Here is a 16,933-nt window from a genome sequence, read left to right on the forward strand (position 1 = left end):
GTACAATTCTCCTTTCTCATTCTCACTCTCAAACATGATTCTCCTTCCTTCTCTTTCTCCGGCGGCACAATTCTCCTTCCCTCTCTCTTCGGCGGAATGATTCTCCATCACTCTCTTTTCGGCGTTGCACGATGTGGACATCACACAGAAAAAAAGAATAACCCAAAAGAAATAAAAAAACAACATTAGGAGAGAAAAAATTAAAAAAATGGGAGAGTAAAGTTTCTGCTACTCTAATGTCATTGTTCATCCTTCAATCTTGATGTAGCATCAACAATTTTTTACAGAAAAACTTTTTAAGTCTTAAAAAATTTCTTTATTTCTTGCATTCCAAATTTTTCATACACACCATGGCAATAAGACTTACTTTTTTTTTCCAGTTTTAGCTCAGCGAAAACTGTTCATTGTCTTCAGTCACCACTGCTGTTAATCTTCTGTTGTGGATCATCAGCTACTTGAGGTATGTGCGCGTCTATGACGAATGAATTTTTGACGGTTTAGAATTTCTCAAATAAAATCTCGTCGAAGTATAGTTTCTAAACCAAGCAATAATCCTTTCATACAAAAATTTGTTTGTCACTAAAACAAACCCCTAAATTTATAAACCGAAGTATTCAAACCTCGGGTCGTTCTCCCTAGGAATTACAATAAAGTGTCTTGTTATTGGTTGTGAGTTATTTTGGGGTTTTGATAAGAAGCATGAAAGATAAATGACAAGAAAGTAAACTAACAACTATAAAAGGCTCTTGGCAAGGTATGAAAATTAGAAGTCCTATCCTAGTTATCCTTCTCAATTATGATGAGAATTGTTCATTGCTACCACTTAGTTAACCCTTACTAGAAAAAGGAAAGTCAAGTGGATGAATTGACTTGAGCCACAAATTCTAGCCAACTCCCAAGGAAAGACTAGCTTTAGTGCACTCCAAACCAATTAGCAATCTCTCCAATTATCAATCAACAAAGGAATTAGATAACTCAAGTGTCACTAATTACTCTACCTAGGCCAAGAGGAACAAAATCTACACTAAATCTAGAAGAGGAATTTCAACAAACACATAGAGTGCAATACAAGTAAACAACATAAATTGCAAGAATTAAAGAGAGATCTAACTATAAAGGCAAGAGATCAATAATAGAAAAGCAAAGAGGAACAATTATTATGAATTACCTCTTATTGAATTGAAAGAATGTAGAGGGAACAATACTAGATCTACAACAAAATGTAAGAACAACATAAAGGAAATTACAACAAAAGAGTAGAAGAAGATGAATGTAACAACAAAGAATTGAGAGGTAGAAGTAGGAGAAAGCAAAGATTAAAATCTAGATCTAAGAACCAAACCTAATCATAATCCTAATTCTAGAGAGAAGTGAGAGCTTCTCTCTCTAGAAACTAACTCTAACTACTAAACTAAACTAATGGTAACTAACATGTAAAGTATGAGAGTATGTTGATTCCCCTTCAATCCTTGGCTTAAATAGCATCAGAAATGAGTTGGATTGGCCCCACAAGGCTTCTAAAATCGCTGGCCACATGTTGCTTTAAGTGAACTAGGTGGCAGCAACGGCGCGTGCGCGTACTTTGCGCGTGCGCGCCACCATACGTGTAGCAACTATGGCAAATCTTATATCGTTTCGAAGCCCCGGATATTAGCTTTCCAACCCAACTGAAACCGCATCATTTGGACCGCTGTAGCTCAAGTTATGATCAATTAAGTGCGAAGAGGTCAGGCTTGACAGCTTTTTGGTTCCATCATTTCTTCATGAGTTCTCCAACTTTACATGCTTTTTCTTCATTCCTTTAATCCAATCTTTGCCTCCTAAATCTGAAATCACTTAACAAACATATCAAGGCATCTAATGGAATCAAGGTAAATTACATTTATCTATTTTAAGACCTAAAAAGCATGTTTTCACTCTTAAGCACAATTAAAGGAGAATATACAAAACCATGCTATTTTATTGAATAAATGTGGGTAAAAGGTGATAAAATCCCCTAAAAATTAATGCAAGATAAACCGTCAAAACGGGGTTTGTCAGTCTACCAGCTGTCAGATTCTATAAGAATGGAAAAAGTTTTATCAAGCAATGGGTCATCAATTCTGGACATTGATGACAACAAGGACAATTCTCTCTTATAGCTTCAATTATAGTATGTAGCTTTTGTTTCACTGTCAAAACTTGTTTTTAGAAAAATACTTTTAATTTGACTGGGCTATTAACATTCTAAAGCTCTTTTCATAGGTTTTTGTTTCTGAAATAAGTGGGAAAAGTATCTACAGGGGGTGATAGAACTGAAAACTAATAGAGTAACCTGTGCAGACTGAGTAAGTGTCGTTTCTTTCTCTGCTCCATCTAATTCTATCTCTGCCTTTATGAATTATAGTTTGTAAAATTGTTTGGGTTGTGTCTGGGTTAAAACTGTTTTAAATAATTTGAGCATTCCAATTTGCTTCTTTTTCATTAGTTGACTAACCCATAGTAAATTAGTCTGTAAGTGCAAATTTTAAGGTTCTAAAATAATTGGATGGTTTTGTATCCAATTTTTTTTCAAATACTTACCGTAGACTATCTCTCAACTTGCCAAACAACTCTTTTCTCTAGCACATTTCTCCCCTCCAATAAGCTTATCCATGCTTAAGATGGGTTCGAACCCGCTTCTGCTTTTAGGAATGAAGAAAAGCGAAAATACTTGCTTTTATATACCTTAAGGACCAAAGAATTAGTCTTTGTTATCAATCTCTGTTGAGTCATGTGTATAACTAATTTAATATGATGATGACAAACATTATTTCATTGGGTTAAACACCTAATTAGTTTTGATTGTGTTTGGTTAAGTGATGCAGACCGAAAATCAAAAAAGCAGTAACCCATTTGGAAGAAAACAAAAAATGAGATTATTGGTGAATCTCTAGCCAACAAAGCCCAAAGTAATTGAGTAAAGAAATCAAACAGGCTGCGAGGTAAGGAAAGCAAATCCAAACCCAAGTTGATCCCACCAAGCTGATACACTCTAAAGCTAACGTTCACTTGTTGCTTCGGTCAAACTCAAAGAAAAAGAGAGAGAAAACTTCGTTCTTCTTCTTGCTCATTTCACTAGAGAAGAAAGAAAGAGAAAGCTTAATAGAAAAAGACAAATGTCTAATCACCCAAATCAAACCATTTTAAACTAAGTCAGAAGTTAAAGGTGATTTATATCAATTTGTATGCAATTAACTTTTTTCACTCCTTCTCCAAAATTCAACTATTCTAATTTGGGATAAATGGAAAAGTGTTCTCTGATAATCACTGCTATGAATCAAAGGCTAAAATTGTTTCTTGGGGACAAAGCTCTTCTAAAACTCCTTCTCCACTAACCCTTTGTTACTTCCCAACTTCCATTAGTGCTTCTCTTCATTCAAAATCGAGGTTCACCTAATGAGGAAGAAAACCACTATTGCAAAGCCTCCTCGTGAACAAATCCTTAAACTCCCTGAGAAACCTAAACCCTCCACTCGCTCCAAGTATCGCATGTTCACTCCATCTCCTTCTCCTCCTATCTCTCCTCCTTATACTAATCCAATGGCATGAACCAAAACCACACCACGGTTCCCCTCTTCTGCCAAGCCGACGGCTCCACTAAAGGAGACTCCTTCCAAACCTAGCACATCAAAAGGGAAGCGCACTGCCAATGAGGAACCTGCTCCTGAGCCATCTCGACCTAAGCCTAGGTCTGCTCCCTCTCGTCCTCAAAGAGGTAATACCCGAATCCCTCTCAAATCTGTTAAAGAGCCTTCCATTGACTCTTTTGCACACAAATCACACTTTATGACTTCCCACTCAAACTATAATCCTCACTATTTTCGATCTGCCATGAATAATGATTTCTGAGGGTGTTATTGCTCACCGTACCTTATGTCCTACCTTTTTTCTTGATTTACCAAATGTGAAAAAGAAAGGTTTTGTCTTTGCTGAAAATTTTTAATTTCTTGACTGGAACCATATCTTTAAAATCAAAAAACCAGTTTACCCTGATTTAGTCAAGGAGTTTTATGCAAATATGACTTATCATGAGGGCAGTATTTATTCTTATGTAAAAGGCCGTGACATAGTTCTGAATAATAAAACCATTAGTGATTTTCTAAAATACACTGATGTTGGTGCTTGTGTCTACACATATTGTAAGTGGGATGAAGGTGCAGGTCTCTCTTACAATGATGCTCTAGCCTATGTATGTGAACATATCTCTTTGATTAATGGCATCACTCCAACTCACAAAGTCCTGGGTTACAGTCATGCTCAGTTGCACCGCATAGTGAACCATATCATCCTTCCTCAGAGTGGCTTATATCAAAGGGTGTCTTACACTGATACTCTGGTTTTATATGCTACTCTCACAAAAACTGAAATTTCTATTGCTTACTTAATCATAAGGTATATGTTTGATTGTGTTAGAAGCGAGAAAGATAAAACTCTTCCTTATGGCATATTCTTAACTTGTATCTTTGAACATTTTGATGTTGACCTGTCAAATGAGTCATATGAAAATAAACTCTCATATATAAAAAGAGGTAGTTTAGTGAAACAGCAGAAAAAGGGACCAACTTGAACTGAAAGGGTGGTTCTTGATGATGATGATGATGACTATGAACCAGAAGAGTCCCCTCCTCCATCTGCCTCAGGTATTTCAGCCTCAACTGGATACAAAACTATTTTGTATGAAGTTGTTAAGGATATGGTGCAAGAGTTTGTCTCTTAGTCAAACCATCTAATTGCTATGAGTAAAGAGCAGAAGAAACTTGCCACCAAGCATGAAAATTTTCTCAAGAAATCTAGAGATAGAGTGGCAGTCTTCTTGAAATTCATTGATAACCTCCAAGAAGATGACAATGCTGCCACTAATCTTAAATAAGATGCTGCTTCTGAAGAGGATGGTTCGGATGCCTGAAATGATCTCATGATGCTGCAGTCTTCTGTTTACTTTTGTCTCATAAAAACTCTTATTTTTACTTTTAGACGTTCTTTTATTATGTCTAGGATGACTGTAAATCGTTTAACAACTGTTGCTTTTAATTTAAGTTATTTAGATGTTTGAACTTTGCATTAATAGTTTGTTGTAGGCTTTAAGTTGCAGATTTGCATTTGATTAGATTTTCTCCCTTGATGACAAAAGGGGGAGTAGTAATAGTAGTAGTAGTAATAGTAGTAATAGTATCAGATTGCATATGTTGTGTATATGGTCTGTATCTGTTGCATAAATCTATGTTTTGCTTTGCTCTGCTTTGTTATCTATGTTTTGCTCTGCTTTGCTTTTGATCTTCTTGATGTTGCTGCCATGTTTTATTTGGTATTAGGCTGGATTTTAGTTGCTGTATGCGTACAATCTCTCACTTAAGTTGAGATGTTAAATTGTTTTAAAATCTTGAGGATTGCTTCATCCATGGACAACATATAGTATGTAGTATATTATTGTGTTCTTTATGAGAATGTGTAAATAGGAAAGAAGAGAAAAGCACAAATCTAGGAAAAGTAACTCTTGAAAAGAAAAAGGGAGAGCAACTCAAAAGCAAGTGACATCACTTAGAGGGAAGTACCTTAACTTTATTAAAATTCAACTCCTTTGATCAATGTCACAATTATGTTTGTCATCAAGGGGGAGATTGTTGAGTCATGTGTATAACTAATTTAATATGATGATGACAAATATTATTTCATTGGGTTAAATACCCAATTAGTTTTGATTGTATTTGGTTAAGTGATGCAGGCCAAACATCAAAGAAGCAGCAACCCATTTGGAAGAAAACAAAAACGAGATTATTGGTGAATCTTTAGCCAACAAAACCCAAAGTAATTGAGCAAATAAATCAAACGGGCTGAGAGGTAAGGAAAGCAAATCCAAGCCAAAGTTGATCCTACCAAGCTGATACACTTCAAAGCCAACATTCACTTGTTGCCTCGGTTAGACTCAGAGAAAAAGAGAGAGAAAGTTTCGTTCTTCTTCTTGCTCATTTCACTAGAGAAGAAAGAAAGAGAAAGCTTAATAAAAAAGGACAAAGATCTAATCACCCAAATCAAACCATTTTAAGCTAAGTTAGAAGTTAAAGGTGATTTATATCCATTTGCATGCAATTTACTTTCTTCACTCCTTCTCCAAAATTCTGCTATTCTAATTTGGGATAAATGGAAAAGTGTTCTCTGATAATCACTGCTGTGAATCAAAGGCTAAAACTATTTCTTGGGGACAAAGCTCTTGCTTAAGGGTTCATATTCAAGTTTACCTTTGAAACTTTTATCTTTGCTGATTTGAGGCATTCGGTCAAGTAAAAAGGGTCCGTTCCAAAATTTCTAATTTGGGGGTTAATGGAAGAAAGTGAAATGTCACTTTTGGGAAGCACACAGCTCGAAGAGTTGACTTGGAAGAAAGCAACTCAGCAATTGGAAAAGAGATACAAAAAGAAAAAAATTCTCATCTTTTAAAAAAATAAGAAGAGAAAACCAGATTTTGAGTATTGTTATGAAGAGTTTCTCTATGAAGTGTTCATCAACTTTGGATAGTATTTTCTAGTAAAAGAAGAATTCTGCCAAGATGAAGAACTTAATCAGCGTCAACTGAATCCGATTCAACTTATAGCAACAGAGGCGGTTAATGCATCAATCTCTCTCATGTTCTATAGTTTGTATTTTATTTTTAATGTATGTCTTTCTGTAATTTCATGAGTGGAAAAAGGATGAAAAAGAAGAATCAAGAAAAAGCCCATGAGTGATAAAAGGCTGAGTAACACACTTGAGAGAAAAGCCTAGAGTGATTTCAGATTTTTTTAGGTTGTTTCATGTGTCTTGTATCTTGTACCTATGAGGTGTCCCTTTCTAAGTCGGGTTAACACTTAGAGTGAAGAGTTAGGTGTTAACATGACCAAGTCAAGTTAGTTGAGAACTTGAGAGAAAATGATTGGGTGAATCCTATGAATTGGTGTATGTAATACTTTAACTATAGTGGAAATTTGATGATTGGATTTTGATGGTATAGAATTTCACAAATGAATTCTCGTTGCAAGTATAGTTTCTAAACTAACAATAATCCTTTCATACAAAAGATTGTTTGTCACTGAAACAAATCCCTAAATTTATAAACCGAAGTATTGAACCTCGGGTCGTTCTCTCTAGGAATTACAATAAAGTATCTTGTTATTGGTTATGAGTTATTTTTGGGATTTTGATAAGAGACATGAAAGATAAATGGCAAAAAGTAAACTAATAGCTAAAAAGGTCTTGGCAAGGGTTGGTGGTCAAGGATCTCTATCCTAATCACTAACCACAATATGAGAATTGGAAAGAATTAATCTCATTAAATCATCCTCTAACTAGTAGTAAAGGAAAGTTAAATGAGATATATCAATCCAAGTCCATAAGTCCTAACTCTTCACTAATTCAATTAGTGAGAACTAGAGTCAATAGCTCCCAATCATCAATTACTTGGACATTAGTAACTCAAGAGTTCCTAAGTTACCTTTTCAAGTCAAGAGCATAAAATTCTACTCTAAAATCCAACCAATCATTTCATCAAACACTTGGAAGGCAATAAAAGGAAAGCATAGTAAAATTGACAACAAGAATAGAATCTAACAACAATTATTGAAAGGAATTAACAACAACAATAAAAAGAAACACAATTATTATGAATTACCTCTAATTGAATTGGAAGAAAATAGAAGAAACAAGAGTAGATCTACAACAAAGCATAGGAACAACATAAAGGAAATTACAACAAAAGAATAGAAGAATGATGAATGTAACAATCAAAGAATTGAAGAGTAGAAGTAGAAGATGATGAATAAAAACCTAGATCTAAGAACTAAACCTAATTCTAATCCTAATCCTAGAGAGAAGTGAGAGCTTCTCTCTCTAAAACTAACTCTAAACTAATCCTAATGGATGTGAATGATTTCCCTCCCTTTGCTCTTCAATCCTTGGCTTTAAATAGTATTTTTGGCGCCAAAGTTGGTTGGGATTGGGCCCCACATCTTCTCAGAAATCGCTGGGCACATTTTTATTAAAAAATCATATTTCCGCAATGACGCGTACGCGCACAACACGCGTACGCGTCCATGGGCCATTTCGCAAGGTGCGCTGACGTGCGAAATTGTGAACTATACTTTTTCACAACTCTCATAATCCCTGGTAATGGCTCCAAAAACTTGGTGTGCTCAATACCATGGCATTACACAACTTCGCACAACTAACCAGCAAGTGCACTGGGTCGTCCAAGTAATAAACCTTACGTGAGTAAAGGTCGATCCCACGGAGATTGTTAGTATTGAAGCAAGCTATGGTCATCTTGTAAATCTTAGTCAGGCAAACTCAGATATATATGGTGATGAACGAAAATAACATAAAAGATAAAGATAGTGATACTTATGTAATTCATTGGTAGGAATTTCAGATAAGCGCATGAAGATGCCTTCCCTTCCGTCTCTCTGCTTTCCTACTGTCTTCATCCAACCCTTCTTACTCCTTTCCATGGCAAGCTCGTATAGGGTCTCACTGTTGTCAGCAGCTACCTCCCATCCGCGCAGTGAAAGCTAATGCACACACTCTGTCACAGTGCTGCCAATCACCGGTTTGGTTCCCTCCCCTACCGGAATAGAATAACTCTTTTGCGTCTGTCACTAACGCCCAGTAGGTTACAGGTTTGAAGCACGTCACAGTCATTCAATCATTGGATCCTACTCAGAATACCACAGACAAGGTTAGACCTTCCGGATTCTCTTGAATGCTGCCATCAGTTCTTGCCTATACCACGAAGACTCTGATCTCACGGAATGGCTGGCTCGTTTGTCAGGCGAGCACTCGTTTGTCAGGCGATCAACCATGCATCGTGCAATCAGAAATCCAAGAGATATTCACTAAGCCTCAGATGCTTGTAGAACAAGAATGGTTGTCAGTCACCTTGTTCATGGGTGAGAATGGTGATGGGCGTCAATCATCACCTTCATCATGTTGAAGAACAAGTGATATCTTGGTAAAAGAACAAGTGGAATTGAATGGAAGAACAATAGTAATTGCATTAATACTCGAGGTACAGCAGAGCTCCACACCTTAATCTATGGTGTGTAGAAACTCCACCGTTGAAAATACATAAGAACAAGGTCTAGGCATGGCCGAATGGCCAGCCTCCCAAAGAGGGTTTAATCATCAAAACATGATCAAAAGATTTTTATACAATAGTAAAAGGTCCTACTTATAAGAAACTAGTAGCCTAGGGTGTACAGAAATGAGTAAATGACATAAAAATCCTCTTCCGGGCCCACTTGGTGTGTGCTTGGGCTGAGCAATGAAGCAATTTTGTGTAGAGACTCTTCTTGGAGTTAAACGCCAGCTTTAGTGCCAGTTTGGGCGTTTAACTCCCATTTGGGTGCCAGTTCCAGCGTTTAACGCTGGGATTTCTTGAGGTGACTTTGAACGCCGGTTTGGGCCATCAAATCTTGGGCAAAGTATGGACTATTATATATTGCTGGAAAGCCCAGGATGTCTACTTTCCAACGCCGTTGAGAGCGCGCCAATTGGGCTTCTGTAGCTCTAGAAAATCCGCTTCGAGTGCAGGGAGGTCAGAATCCAACAGCATCTGCAGTCCTTTTGAGTCTCTGGATTAGATTTTTGCTCAGGTCCCTCAATTTCAGCCAGAAAATACCTGAAATCACAGAAAAACACACAAACTCATAGTAAAGTCCAGAAAAGTGAATTTTAACTAAAAACTAATAAAAATATACTAAAAACTAACTATATCATACCAAAAACATACTAAAAACAATGCCAAAAAGTATACAAATTATCCGCTCATCATGCGCGTAAGCGCCTGGTGCGCGCGCGCGTCCATGGGCGAGTCCAAATCTTTGGCTTTTCATGATTTCTCCACTTTGCATACTTTCCTCTTCACTCTTTTGATCCATTCCTAGCCTTTTCAATCTGAAATTACTAACAAACACATCAAGGCATCTAGTGAAATCAAAGGGAGATTAAAATCATCAAGTTAGAGACCTAAAAAGCATGTTTTCACATCTAAGCACAAATAAGGAGACAATCACAAAATCATGCTAATTCAATGAATAAATGTGGGTAAAAGGTATTAAAATCTCCTAAAATCAATACAAGATAAACCCTACAAATGGGGTTTATCAAAATTCCACTACTGTTGTGGTGGAGACTGGATGTAGGTTGCATGGCACAAGGCAACTGAACCAGGATACATGCTTGTGTCATTCTTCTTCTCTTGCTCTAAGTTATGTTTTCTATTATTTATGATACAAAACGAAATTGTCTCATAAAGTTTTCGCTGCACAGTTCAAACAGATTCTAATTAAGAGTTTGAAATTAAAGAATAAGGTCATTAAAGTAAAAGGAGACCATAGATTCAACCCCCCTTTCTCTAAGCCTTCTACAACCTTCAATCTCCATCTCTATTTTCCCAACATTGCTAAATTAAAGTTCTTCAAGTCCTTAAAACTCATATCGTCTTACCTTTTGTCTTTGCACAATGTATCTTGTTTAGTCTATTGCATCTTTTTTCATCATGTTTTTTACCCAACAAAATCGCATCATATTCCTTTGAATATCATCAATGAGTGTCGGGTAGTTTGAAACAATTAAGTGTATAAATTGATATTGTAGATCCAGTTGACTTTATAAGCAGTCTCTTTCACTTGTTGAAAATAAATTCCGGTTCCAATGTTGCAATTTTTTATTACCTTGTCCTTTGATGTAGTAAAATGTCGCCTTTTTTTTATCTATACACCACTGATGACAATCCCAAATACTTGTCTTGTGAGTCAATATAAAAATTTGTAGGATAATTCTTACATTATTTTTAATTTTATAATTAAAATATTTTTAAAATTACTAGAATATTTTTTTCAAAATATATATAATCAAATATCTAATTAATTTTTTAATTATATATACTTTTAATTTGTAAAAAAATATTTAATTAATTCTAATATTTTTTTATTAAAAAAGATTTACTTATAAAATAAAAAATAATATAAAAATTTAATTAAAAAAATATAAAAATCTAATTATAAAATTAATAAAACTACATACAGTGACCAATAGATAATTAAACCTTTTATTACTACATGAATACTTTTATTATTTTTGACTCAATTTAAATATTCATTTTTGTTTATTTTTCCCATTTTAATTTATTATCGACATAAAAAATTATATAAAACTTCTAGTTTTAAATTACTACGATAATACAAACAACAACAACAACAACAAAGCCTTGTCCCACTAAGTGGGGTCAGCTACATGAATCAAATGACGCCATTGTGCTCTGTCATGTATCATGTCTACAGAGAGACCGTTTACATGTAGATCTCGTTTGACCACCTCATGGATAGTCTTCTTAGGTCTTCTGGTGCACGAAATTGTGATCACTACAACTTCGCACAACTAACCAGTAAGTGTACTGGGTCGTCCAAGTAATAAACCTTACGCGAGTAAGGGTCGATCCCACAGAGATTGTTGGTATGAAGCAAGCTATGGTCACCTTGTAAATCTTAGTCAGGCAGACTCAATTGGGTATAGATGATGAATGAAACATAAAGATAAAGATAGAGATACTTATGTATATCATTGGTGAGAGCTTTAGATAAGCGTATGAAGATGCTTTGTCCCTTCCGTCTCTCTGCTTTCCTACTGTCTTCATCCAATCCTTCTTACTCCTTTCCATGGCAAGCTTATGCAAGGGTTTCACCGTTGTCAGTGGCTACCTCCCATCCTCTCATTGAAAATGTTCAACGCACCCTGTCACGGCACGGCTATCCATCTGTCGGTTCTCAATCAGGCCGGAATAGAATCCAGTGATTCTTTTGCGTCTGTCACTAACGCCCCGCCCTCAGGAGTTTGAAGCACGTCACAGTCATTCAATCATTGAATCCTACTCAGAATACCACAGACAAGGTTAGACCTTCCGGATTCTCTTGAATGCCGCCATCAGTTCTTGCCTATACCACGAAGACTCTGATCTCACGGAATGGCTGGCTCGGTTGTCAGGCGAGCGCTCGGTTGTCAGGCGATCAACCATGCGTCGTGTATCAGGAATCCAAGAGATATTCACCCAATCTAAGGTAGAACGGAGGTGGTTGTCAGTCACACGTTCATAGGTGAGAATGATGATGAGTGTCACGGATCATCACATTCATCAAGTTGAAGAACAAGTGATATCTTGGAACAAGAACAAGCGGAATTGAATAGAAGAACAATAGTAATTGCATTAATACTCGAGGTACAGCAGAGCTCCACACCTTAATCTATGGTGTGTAGAAACTCCACCGTTGAAAATACATAAGAACAAGGTCTAGGCATGGCCGAATGGCCAGCCTCCCAAAGAGGGTTCAATCATAAAAACATGATCAAAAGATCCTAAGATTGAAAGATTCCTCAAAATACAATAGTAAAAGGTCCTATTTATAGAGAACTAGTAGCTTAAGAATGAGTAAATGACATAAAAATCCACTTCCGGACCCACTTGGTGTGTGCTTGGGCTGAGCATTGAAGCATTTTCGTGTAGAGACTCTTCTTGGAGTTAAACACCAGCTTTTGTGCCAGTTTGGGCGTTTAACTCCCACTTTGGTGCCAGTTCCGGCGTTTAACACTGGGAATTCTGAAGGTGACTTTGAACGCCGGTTTGGGCCATCAAATCTTGGGCAAAGTATGAACTATCATATATTGCTGGAAAGCCCAGGATGTCTACTTTCCAACGCCGTTGAAAGCGCGCCAATTGGGCTTCTGTAGCTCCAGAAAATCCACTTCGAGTGCAGGGAGGTTAGAATCCAACAGCATCTGCAGTCCTTTTCAGTCTCTGAATCAGATTTTTGCTCAGGTCCCTCAATTTCAGCCAGAAAATACCTGAAATCACAAAAAAACACACAAACTCATAGTAAAGTCCAGAAAAGTGAATTTTAACTAAAAACTAATAAAAAGTATACTAAAAACTAACTAAAACTACTAAAAACATACTAAAAACAATGCCAAAAAGCGTATAAATTATCCGCTCATCATCTTCCTCTGCCTTTCGCCCTTTGTTCATCTTCCATCTCATCCACCCTCCTGACTGGATGTTCTATCGGTCTTCTTCTCACATGTCCAAACCACCTGAGACGCGATTCAACCATCTTTTCCACAATTGGTGCTACTCCAACTCTCTCCCTTATATCTTCATTCCTTATTTTATCCAATCGCGTGTGACCACTCATCCATCTCAACATCTTCATTTCTGCCACACTCAGCTTATGTTCGTGCTCCCCTTTAGCCGCCCAACACTCCGTACCATACAGCATAGCCGGTCTTATAGTAGTGCGATAGAATTTACCTTTAAGTTTTAAAGGCACTTTTTTGTCGCATATAAAACCAGATGCACTCCGCCATTTTGACCAACCTGCTTGGATCCTATGATTTACATCCTGTTCAATCTCTCCATTATCCTGTATGATGCACCCAAGATACTTAAAACTCTTAACATTTTCTAGGATGTTTTCTCCAACCTTCACCTCTATATTGGGGTTTTCCCTTCCCGAACTGAACTTGCATTCCATATATGCCGTCTTGCTACGGCTTATGCGCAGACCATACACTTCTAAGGCTTCTCTCTATAATTCCAACTTCTTATTTAGGTCTTCCCTTGACTCTCCCATAAGGACGATATCATCGGCAAAAAGCATGCACCATGGCACAGGCTCTTGGATGTGCTCTGTGAGTACTTCCAGGACTAATGTGAAAAGGTATGGGCTTAAGGATGATCCCTGGTGTAATCCTATACCAATAGAGAATTCTTCCGTCACACCACCTTGAGTCTTCACACTAGTTGTGGCCCCATCATACATGTCCTTAATTGCCCGAATATATGCGATCTTTACTCTCTTCTTTTCTAAAACCTTCCATAAGACCTCCCTTGGTACCCTATCATACGCTTTTTCCAAATCAATAAACACCATATGTAGGTCCCTTTTACTACTACGATACCTCTCTATCATCCTTCTTAATAGGTATATCGCTTCAGTGGTAGGTCCCTTTAAATTACTACGATAATAACAAAATATTTAATGTTTTCAATGTTATGGCAAATTATATTTGGCAAATCATATCATTGATAATAAGTAGGTAATATAAAATACTTTAGACTATTGGAATGTAAAAACTAATCCGCTTTAAATTTACCTTTCTTTAGTAATCACTTTATCTTTTGATTCGTTCATTCGGTCATTCCTTTTTTTTTTAAAGGGGAAGTGGAAGCATCAAGAATAAAATGCCCACTTTCTTATATATATAATATAAACCTCTTTACCTTTTTTTCCCCTTCCCCTTATAATTAAAAATAAGAACCACTGAATAACTTTAAATCATAAAACTTGAATAATTTATTTTTTATATATGTTTGTCATTTTGGTAAATATTTTGCATCTAATTATTAATTTTAACGTTTAAATCATATCTACCTGAAATTCAGCAAACTAACACATGCAGTTTTAAATTATGGGTGAAATTACAACTTGTAGAAATAACATGTAGCAAATAAAAGTAATGAACCTCTCGTTTTCAAAACAACTAAAGAAAACAAAAGAATAGATTCTCTCATGTATAGTATTCACATAGCATTATCATGTTCACAAAGAGACAAATACAAGCATGTTTTAGATAGGAATTTATCACTTGCAAATCATTTATTAAGACTTAATAAGAGTCATTACAGCATAAATAAAAGTATGGATCAACAAATTCGATTAGTTTTATATTTGCATTAAAAAAATAAAATATTATCTTTACAAGTATTCTTTACATACAAACGTACTATTTTACCATACAAGTTCATACAAGTCATTTTTTCCTAAATCACCATCACGCGGGCGTCTTACGCACCCACATTTTACGCGCGTCTTAATTTAACAGATTTTAATCAACACGTGCATGTTCTTCTTCGTGTCATTACTGCACCTTCTTCTTCTTCTTTTTCGTTATCGTCGTCACCAACACCATCACCTCTTCCTCTTCCTCTTCTTCCTTCTTTTTTCATTAGAATTTCTTCTCCTCCTTCCTTTTTCTCCTTCTCCTCCTTATCTCATTATTGAAGATAATAAATAATTCAAGTTCAGATTGTCAATTGAATCAAAACGAAATTGATTATTGTTTTAAATTCAATCAGGTGGCTTAGGTGTGGTTCGATTCTAGTTAATTTTTTTGTTAATAGTTTATGATTCTGTAGGTAAATAATGTTTCATCGTTGATGATTTAAATTGAATGTAATGTAAAAGTTCTGCATTAAAGAAAATATTTTTCTGTATTTGCAACAAATTTGGGTATAACACGAAGATATTTGGGTGTATTCTTCAAGAATTTTTTGTGTATGTGTGCTGATAAATTCTGCATAATTCGAAACTCTTCTTCTCCCTCCTCCTCATCTTCTACTTCTTCTTCTTCTTCTTCTTTTTTATCATCATCATCATTATCATCATCATTTTTTTTTCTTATTCATATTTTTTTTCTTATTTTATCTTCTCAAATTTCTTCTTGTTTTACTCTTTTAACAAGAATAAAAACAAAAAAAAAATCAAACAAAAAAAGAAGAAGAAACACATAATGGTATAAAATTACTTGAAAGATGATGAACTTACATTCATTCAACTAAAAGAAAGAAAGAAATAAGAAAAAAAAAGAAGAAAAATGCAGCATTAGAGGAAATATTTTCTATATTTGCAGCAAATTTGGGTGTAACACGAAGATATTTGGGTATAACGCGAAGATATTTGGGTGTATTATTTAAGAATTTTCGGTGTATGTGTGCTAATAAGTTCTGCATAATTCAAATCTTGTTCTCTTCCTCCTCCTCATCTTCTGCTGCTTCTTCTTCTTTTTTTCATCATCATTACTATCTTTTTCTTTTTTTATTCATCTTTTTCTTTTTGTTTTACCTTCTCAAGTTTCTTCTTGTTACTCTCTCACCAACATCACCTCCTCCTCCTCCTCATCTTCCTCTTTATTTTTTATTGGAATTTTTTCTCCTCCTTCCTTTTCCTCCTTCTCCTCCATCATCAGTTATCTTGTTGTTGAAGATAATGAATAATTCAATTTCAGATTGTCAATTGAACCAGAACGAAGTTGATTATATTGAATCAAATCAAGCGGTTGAGGTGTGGTTGGATTCTAGTTAATATTTTTGTTAGTAGTTTATGATTCTGTAGGTGAATAATGTTGTTTTTGTTTGTGAATATTGTTGTTCATCGTTGATGGTTTGAATTGAATGTAATGTAAAAGTTCTGCATTAAAGAAAATATTTTTCTGTCTTTGGGTGTAACACAAAGATATTTGGGTGTAATACGAAGATATTTGAATGTATTGTTTAAGAATTTTTTATGTATGTGTGCTGATAAGTTCTGCATAATTCAAAACTCTTCTTCCTCCTCCTCCTCATCTCCTGCTGCTTCTTTTTCTTTTCATCATCATCATCATCATCTTCTTTTTTTTTCTTATTCATATTTTTTTCTTCTTTTATCTTTTCAAATTTCTTATTGTTTTACTCTTTTAACAAGAATAAAAACAAAAATAAAAAACAAAAAAGAAGAAGAAACATATAAAGATGATTAACTTACATTCGTTCAACTAAAAGAAAGAAAGAAATAAGAAAAAAAGAACAAAAAAATGCAACATTATAGGAAACAATTTTCTGTATTTGCAGCAAATTTGGGTGTAAGATATTTGGGTGTAACACAAAGATATTTGGGTGTATTGTTTAAGAATTTTTTGCGTATGTGTTCTGATAAGTTCTGCATAATTCAAAACTCTTCCTCTTCCTCCTCCTCATCTTCTGCTACTTCTTCTTCTTCATATTCTTATTTCATATTCTCATAATTCTTTTTGGGAGAAAAAAAATAAACAAAGAAAAAAATACATAATATGTTGTAAA

This window comes from Arachis stenosperma, chromosome 3, assembly GCF_014773155.1.
Source record: "Arachis stenosperma cultivar V10309 chromosome 3, arast.V10309.gnm1.PFL2, whole genome shotgun sequence".
NCBI lineage: Eukaryota > Viridiplantae > Streptophyta > Magnoliopsida > Fabales > Fabaceae > Arachis > Arachis stenosperma.